Here is a 9,016-nt window from a genome sequence, read left to right as displayed (position 1 = left end):
GCCAAAGCGAATATTTGAAGTTATTCGCAATGACGGCCGTGCAACTCAGTACTGAGACATCTTGTTGGGTATTTCCTGTGCTGTTTAGAAGTTCTTTTTGGTATGGTCTTAAACGTTTGACCAGCTAGTTATTTAGGCTAATTTCATAGTGTTCACATTTTCCCTATAAATGCTAAAAAAGTTTTTTATTTTTATTCTTTCTTTTCTTATTTTTATCTTTCGAAGCTCTACTCAAATAACTGGTTGAGTCTAACAACGCAAGATGCATATTTTTTCTTTATGTTCATTGGCCTTAAGAGTTTGGTCAGCAGTGTATGTATACATATATATAACAATTCTGAAGTAGTACAAGCAAACAACAAACAGAATAATTCACTATGTTTTTAAAATTTCAATCGCACATATATCTCAATCTATAGATATCTATGTTAGAGCACTTGGAGGGTGATAGTATTTATTTCAGAAGAACAAAAACTTATGTACATTTTGTAATGAAAAACTAAACACAAAGTATATTTTTATTATCCAAAAGATACAGAGGTAGAAATGGGATCAGACAAGAAAGAAGTACGTCTAAACACACGTTCGAAAACTTAAAAATATAAATCAAAGAGTTCCTTACAAACAAACAACGTCTTGTAATCTACAGTAAGTTTTACCCCATGTCTTTTATATCCTTCCTTTGTAAACACGTGTTTACTTCATTATTACTGTTTTATTGTTTATAATGCATGCAAGCTAAGATATTTTATGAAAGTCAAATATTTATTAGTTATACATATAACAAGCGTTAACAATATGTTTAAGAGCGTTATTTGATAGATATATCATCGTAAATGAACTTCCAATTTCGTGAGATGAAAATGGAACGATAAAAGTGTTTCACGACATTGCCATGAAATACGCGTATGAAACAACTGCCTCAGGCACAGCAAGATTCAATTCTACTCATTTTCTCAGATGACAAAATCCCAAACAAATATTCCGTTCGTGAAAGAGGATGTTTTTACAAGTTTACATTTCATAAAATCGAACAAAGTACATCGCGTGAACGTTTTTATTTAATATTACTAAGTGAGAGACGTACCAGGATTACCACGGTAAATTACAGCTATACATTTCACACCTCAGTGAGCAAATTCTATCTACGCAGCTTCTTGCTCGTCAGATTGGTATAAAAGGTCTTTTGTCTGAGTAATAAATCACTCTCATTCCTAAGTTATCTGAAAAGATAGAAATAGACAGAAACATTATGAAGATTTGGGTAAGTTATAATTCTAACGTTCATATCATGCTAATAAAGGAGCATAAAGTAATTAGAAAATGTTAGTTTTGAAATAAATGTTTTCTATTAAATAGATATAAAATTATTTGCTTTAAACTATCATACTAATATAACACCAAAAGAATGCCAAACACAAAAGCTTTCTTTAAGTGTCTTTATAGTTATAAAGCAGATGAATATCGACTATAACTAAAGTTTCGCTTAGGTGTACGTACGTTTACTGAAACATCTGTTAAATATGTTCCTGTGTAGTTCCACCAGCAATAAATATTTTCTAGATCGGTTAGCCAACAGGCTTCTTAGTTTTATATTGATCTTTTTTATCATCAGTTATGGATTAAAGTCAAGCACCTTTATTACTATGGATCTGACACAAACATATTTATGTATATTTAACAAAACTATTTTTATGAGATACTTTCTATAAATCGTCTTTCTTTCTTACAGGCTTTTGTTTTCATCGTCTTGGCTATCATGGTAGCCTTGACTTATGGCGGTGGGATCGGCGGATTTGGAAGTGGTGGAGGTTTCGGTGGGTATAGAGGATACGGTGGATTTGGTGGTGGTGGCTTTGGTGGACGTGGAGGATTTGGCGCTGGTGGATTCGGTGGTAGAGGCATTGGACGTGGTTTAGGTCGCGGGGGAGGCGGCGGTGGTCATGGTTACTGGCATTAAAACATAATTTGAGGTAATAGATAAAATCTGATGTTAAAATAAAATGCTATTGAATGTTCAGAATTAAAATAATTAATAAAATTATTTATATTTTACGTTTCCAGCTGAATTAACTAAATACACGAATATCGTTATTGAAAAAGAGAATCCGTTTTAATGTTTTTCGTTGGTTTGTTAAAGTTAAAGAAAATTTCATGTATAAACATAATTATAACTTTATGTCCTAAAGCGTACTAAAGTTGGGAAGAACGAAGTTGTATATATAACTTTAAAAATAAGTAAAATGTTTTGAAGAAAAAAATACTGAGAATTTAATTTAACCCAAATGTGAAGTTTAAAAATCAATATTTGCTTTGGTAAAATACGACAATCATATGTCCTCAAAGTATAGATATTGTTGAATTGTTGTTGTTTTTTACATTGGATCTTACAAAACGTCATTGACTGTATTCTCCAGTGTAATAATATTATATATAATAAATACAGTATCCGATGTAGTTTTAACTTGTGTAAATTTTTGAAGTAATATACTTTCTGAAATTTTCTTTTCATCTAGATACTTCCACTAGCTCTAACGGCCTGTTTCTCAAACATGGCGAAACCTTATGTAACATTCGATGGGCTCTTATGTGAACTTCATCTGACTCATTGGATTTAAATACTTCAAACTTAAAATAAATTTTAAGTTTCATAATTGTCATTGCTGACTGATTTGTGTAAAAGTATGTAAATAAATGGTTTTATAAATATATTTGAATTACTACTGTGATGTTTCTTAAAATATATTAGAAAATATTTTTAGAGTGAGAACTTATAATCTTACTTAGTACCACATCTAAAAATATTATATTTGTAAGTTGGTTAAGGCACTCTATTCGTAATCTGAGAGTCGCGGGCTCGAATCCCCGTCACACGAAATATGCTCGCTCTTTCAGTCGTGGGGGTATTATAATGTGACGGTCAATCACATTATTCGTTGGTAAAAGAGTAGCTCAAATGTTGGCGGTAAGTGGTGGTGACTTCCCTCTTGTCATACACTGCTAAATTAGGGACGGCTAGCAGACAGTTTTCGAGTAGATTTACACGAATTTCAAACAAACAAACAAGAAACCGGGTTTCGATACCCATGGTGAACAGATCACAGGTACCCCATTGTGTAGCTTTGTGCTACTTTCTGAATAATTAACCAATAAATAACAGAATCAGGCATTAACATACAACCAAGATATTCCACAAACACTACTTTAGGTGTTTAGACACTAAGGACAACGTAATAATATATCTATCCTAAGGTTCGATATATATTTGAATAGATACTCGAGGGATATCTGTGCCAGCCGTCTCTAAACTTCAAGTGATACCTTAAAACAGGGACAGTTACCTTGTTAACCTACCGTTAACTCTTCAGCTAGTCTTTTATGTACGAATAGCGGAATTGAGTGACACGTTATGACACACCCACAGCTAAAGGGATGAGCATTTCTGGTATAAAGGGAATTCGAACCAGTAACCCTTTATAGTTCGAGTCGAGCACTTGAGCCACCTAGTCATGCTACTTGTAGTGAAAACGATTAGAAGAAAAAACACCAAATTATTCTTGAATATAATAATCTTCCAATGTTAAACATAACATTGTGTGTACATATATATGTAAATACCTGAACACGAAAGCTGACTACGTCTACAAGCACACCACAGAATACAGTTCTAACTATATGGCTGAAAGTGATTTTCATAAAACTGCCTGTTTTATTTACAAAGATGTACGGTAACACGATATCGAAATTGAAACAGTTGTTTTTGGACAAGAAAATATTACTAATTACAATTTTACGTTAAACTTCCTTTATGGTTACTTAACTACGTAGTCCTTCAAGGATTGTTTTTTTTTTTTTTTAACTTCGCACTAAACTACACGAGAGTCATCTGCACTAGCCGTCCCTGCAACCAATCCAAAGTGCTGTTTAAAATAGCAGCTTTCCATCATATACTTGTTATAAGAAGTGCATTAAATATACTTGTGTGTATATATACATGTAATGAAACACGACTTAGGTGTGAAAAAAGGACTGAGTGTGAAACTGAAAGAAATGAAATACAAAAATGGTAGATTTGGTTCGTTTTGAATTTTGCACAAAGCTACACGAGGGCTATCTGCACTAGCCGTCCCTAATTTAGCAGTGTAGGACTAATGGGAAAGCAGTTAGTCATTACCACCCACCCATAACTCTTGTGCTACTCTTTTACCAACGAATAGTGGGATTGACCGTCATAGTTAACGCCCCCACTACTGAAAGATCAAGGAAGTTTATGGTGATGAAGACTCAAACCCGCGACCCTCAGATTACGAGTCGAACGCCTTAACCTACCTAGCCATATGGGGCCATTACCTGGTTTTTAGCAGTGGGAGTCCACAGACATATCGCTGTGCCACTGGAGAGGAAAGATTTTTTCAGCTACAGGTTTATAACTTGTTTTTTACTTATCAAGTCCTTATTGATTAAAGCCATATCATATCTGTTCATTACTTTCCACTTAGAAATGAAAACTTTACCGTTTTATTATTTGAAGGCTACACTCATACGTATTTTCCCAAACTATTACACCTGAAACTTGTGGTTTTATTTGTTATGACCACATTCTATTTGTTTTATGTTATTTACAAAGAACATCAAGACGAAAATCATCTAGAAAGCCATTATTTGATTGGATGCTAAATAGTAATAAATTATTCGTACTTTGTTAAACGTGATCATGTTTAATTGTTAGAACCAAAACGTTGAACCAGGATAATTCAACTATCCCACCGGTAGCTGTTTCTTGAACGTTTCTGTGGGCGTATTTTTATTTCGCAGTCACAATTGTACCATTATTTATTAATATATGATTTCCTAACATACTTATTATTCTCTACAGTGTACCTTCTGGCAGCAACAGTATTGATACTTTACCGAGTAATTAATAATATTGTGAATTTTTGATATTGACAACTGTATCTAAATATTTAGTGAATGTTACTGTATAAAACTGTTATTTAAATAGACATCAAACCACAGGATAGATACATTGTTCTGTTGTCCATGGTATCTAACTGCCTGGAGAAATAACGAACATAACGTTAAAATTATTATTATTAATTACAAACCATAGTTGTAATTACTTTACCGAGTAATTAATAGTATTTTGAAGTTTTTGAGATGTTGACAACTCAATATCTGAGTGTTTAATATCTACAATAATTTTACGTTGAATAAGAATGGAAACTTTTTCCATGATAATAGTTTAATTTGTTTCCTCACTCAAATAGCTGTGAAATTAATACATGTAGAATAACACTTTTTTGTGAGAATAAATTCTTACATTTTGTGAGGTGAACTTTAATTCATAAATGTGCATCTGTTTGGCGAATTAAATACTGACATTTATATATATTTAATATTTTTGTTAGGCCTCTATGACAGATATTAATTAAAGAAGTTATTTCTTAATATAACGATTGTTAAGGTAAAGTGAAAAGTATTTCTAAACTGAAATTGCACTGAGGCTCAGAGCCAGTACCAAATAACTCGTGACAAGTTGAATATTCCATATGAAACTTGATTTCTATTTTAAGATTATCTTTGAAGTATACATCAATAACACTGTATAAATGTTTACTTTTTCTTGTTCCTGGGCAGAAAGTGTTATTTCCCAATTTCTTATGCCTGAAGTAAATGGAAAAAGACCTGTTTTTCTCTTCAAACTTTGCTTTTGTGACCTTGGTAAAGAAATTTTTAAATTCACCGATTTTACACAACATTTCAGGTAGATTCAGTGCTGAGTAGCAGATAGAAAATTTTTTAGAGTGTTGTAGAACTTACAAGAATTTTCTAGAGTGTTATAAAACTACACTCGTCGAGATGGGCTATGCTTCTGCCACAATGTATCCGGTCTGTGCAGGGTAATTGGAATTGTCTGTAACCCGAACGAGTGGCGCCTCTTCATTGATAGCTCATTCAGAAGCCTCAAAGCTGTGCTGCTCCATAACGGGAATAAGTATCCGTCTCTTCCCCTGGCTCATTCGGTGCGCCTCAAAGAGGAATACAACAGCGTCAAGACTTTGCTAGAAGCTTTGAAGTATGATAAGTATGGTTGGAAGGTTATCTTATACTTCGAAATAGCAGCATTCCTGATGGGTCTTCAAGGATGCTTTACCAAGTTTCACTGTTATCTTTGCCTTTGGGACAGCAGGGACACCGTAGCGCACTACAACAGGAAGCACTGGCCACAACGGACCGAGTTCTCTGTGGGGAGGCACAATGTCAAGTGTAAGCCACTAATAGACCTCAAAAAGGTGTTGTTCCCACCATTACACATAAAACTGGGTCTTATGAAACAATTTGTCACAGCTCTTGATAAGTAGTCTGCAGCCTTCAAGTACCTTTGAGACTTCTTCCCTAAGCTGTCTGATGCAAAGGTCGAAGCTGGTGTCTTCGTTGGACTATAAATAAAGAAGTTCCCGGAGTGCACAGAATTCCCCAAGAAGCTCAAAAGAAAGGAAGAAAAAGTTTGGGGCAGCTTTGTCGCAGTGGTTCGGGGTTTCTTGGGCAATTGCAAAGCCGAAAATTAATGTGGAATCGGTTGAGGTTCTGGTGAAGAACTACAACAAAATGAACTGCAAGATGTCCCTGAAAGTCCATATCCTTGACGCTCATCTTGATAAATTCAAGGAGAACATGGGAGCATACTCAGAGGAGCAAGGCGAAAGCTTCCACCAAGATATACTGGACTTTGAACGCCGCTCCCAAGGAGCGTATGACGAAAACATGATGGGAGACTATATTTGGAAGCTGATATGTGAATGTGATTTACATTACAGTCGCAAATCTCGAAAAACTACTCACTTCTAAACATTTTTGTATAACTTTAGTAAAAATACATGTAAATCTTGATTCATATGTTGTTTTATTCAGACCTTATGTATTTACATGGAAATAGGTTAATTTTTAAATTTCATTATCCAGGTCACAAAAGCAAAGTTTGAAGAGAATAATGACCATTTTCTGTATTTTTACAACATAACTAATTAAGAAATAACACATGCTTTCGAAGAACAAAATTTGTATTATATAATGTAATGTTTGTGTGTATGGTTATTAATAAGATTATACGTTTTCACTCTAAATGTATCTTCTAACATATTCTAAAAAACAACACAGTAGTAATTCGAATATATTTGTAAAACCATTTATTTACATACGTTTACACAAATCAGTCAGTAATGACAATTGTGAAACTTAAAATGAATCCAGATGAAGTTAACACTAGGGCTCATCGGACGATACATAAGGTTTCACTAGGTTTGGGAAACAGCTAGCGGATGTATCTGGAGGAAAAAAAATTCAGAAAGTATATTACTTGTAATATTTACACAGTTTAAAACTACATCGAATACTATATTTATTTTATTATGTATCATATTATTAAACTGGAGAATACAGTCAATATCGTTTTGCAAGATTCAATGTAAACAGAAACTTACACTTTGAGAATATTTTATTGTGGTATTTTACCAAAGTAAATATTGATTTTTAAAGTTCTGTTAAATTAAATCATTAGTATTTTCTTCTTCAAAATATTTAATTTAATTTACAAGTTATGCTATTTTCGTTCTTCCTTCAGTTCATTAAGTTACGAGTATGTTTATAAACGAGTCTTTCTTCAAATTTATTAAACCAACGAACAACGTTAAAACGGATTCTCTTTTTCAATAACGATATTCGTGTATTCACTTAGTTAAGCTACAAACATAAAATACAAATAATTTTATTAATTATTTTTATTCTGAACGTTCAACAGCATATTATTTTATCATCAAATTTTATCTATTACCTCAAATTATGGTTTAACGCCAGTAACCATGACCACCTCCGCCTCCCCCGCGACCTAAACCAAGTCCAATGCCTCTACCACCGAATCCACCAACTCCAAATCCTCCATGTCCACCAAAGTCACCACCACCAAATCCACCGTATCCTCCATGCCAATCGAAGCCACCACCGCTTCCAAATCCTCCATGACCGCCTCCGCCTCCTCCGCGTCCTAAACCAAGTCCAATGCCTCTACCACCGAATCCACCAACTCCAACTCCTCCTTGTCACCAAAGCCACCACCACCAAATCCCCCGTATCCTCCATGCCAACCGAAGCCACCACCGCTTCCAAATCCTCCATGACCGCCTCCGCCTCCCCCGCGTCCTAAACCTCGTCCAATGCCTCTACCACCGAATCCACCACCTCCAAATCCTCCATGCCCACCGAAACCTCCACCGATCCCACCGCCATTAGTCAAGGCCACCATGATAGCCAAGACGATGAAAACAAAAGCCTGTAGAAAAGAAAGACGATTTAGAGAAAGTATCTCATAAAAATAGTTTTGTTAAATATACATAAATATGTTTGTGTCAGATCCATAGTAATAAAGGTGCTTGTCTTTAATCCATAATCGATGAGAACAAGATTAATATAAAACTATGAAACTTGTTGGCTAACCAATCTAGAAAATATTTATTGCTGATGGAACTACACAGGAACATATCTAACAGATGTTCTGTTCAATGAGTGTCAGTAACGTATGTAAACCTAAGGGAAACTTTAGTTATAGTAGATATTCATCCGGCCCAGCATGGCCAAGTTATTAAGGCGTGCGACTCGTAATCTGAGGGTCATGGGTTCTCATCCCCGTCGCCCCAAACATTATCGCTCTTTCAGCCGTGGGGGCGTTATAATGTGACGGTCATTCCCACTATTCATTGGTAAAAGAGTAGCCCAAGAGTTGGCGGTGGGTGGTGATGACTAGCTGCCTTCCCTCTAGTATTACACTACTAAATTAGGGACGGCTAGCACAGATAGCCCTCGAGTATCTTTGTACGAAATTCAAATCAAACAAGATATTCATCTGCTAATTACACAGTTATAGACTATAATTATGAAGCCACTTAAAGAAAGCTTTTGTGTTTGTCATTCTTTCGGTGTTATATTATTATTAGAGCAAATAATTTTATATCTATCTTATAGA

This window comes from Tachypleus tridentatus, chromosome 3 (assembly GCF_004210375.1).
Source record: "Tachypleus tridentatus isolate NWPU-2018 chromosome 3, ASM421037v1, whole genome shotgun sequence".
Taxonomy (NCBI): domain Eukaryota; kingdom Metazoa; phylum Arthropoda; class Merostomata; order Xiphosura; family Limulidae; genus Tachypleus; species Tachypleus tridentatus.
The sequence above is the reverse complement of the archived record's forward strand: the minus strand, read 5'-3'. Positions refer to the sequence as shown.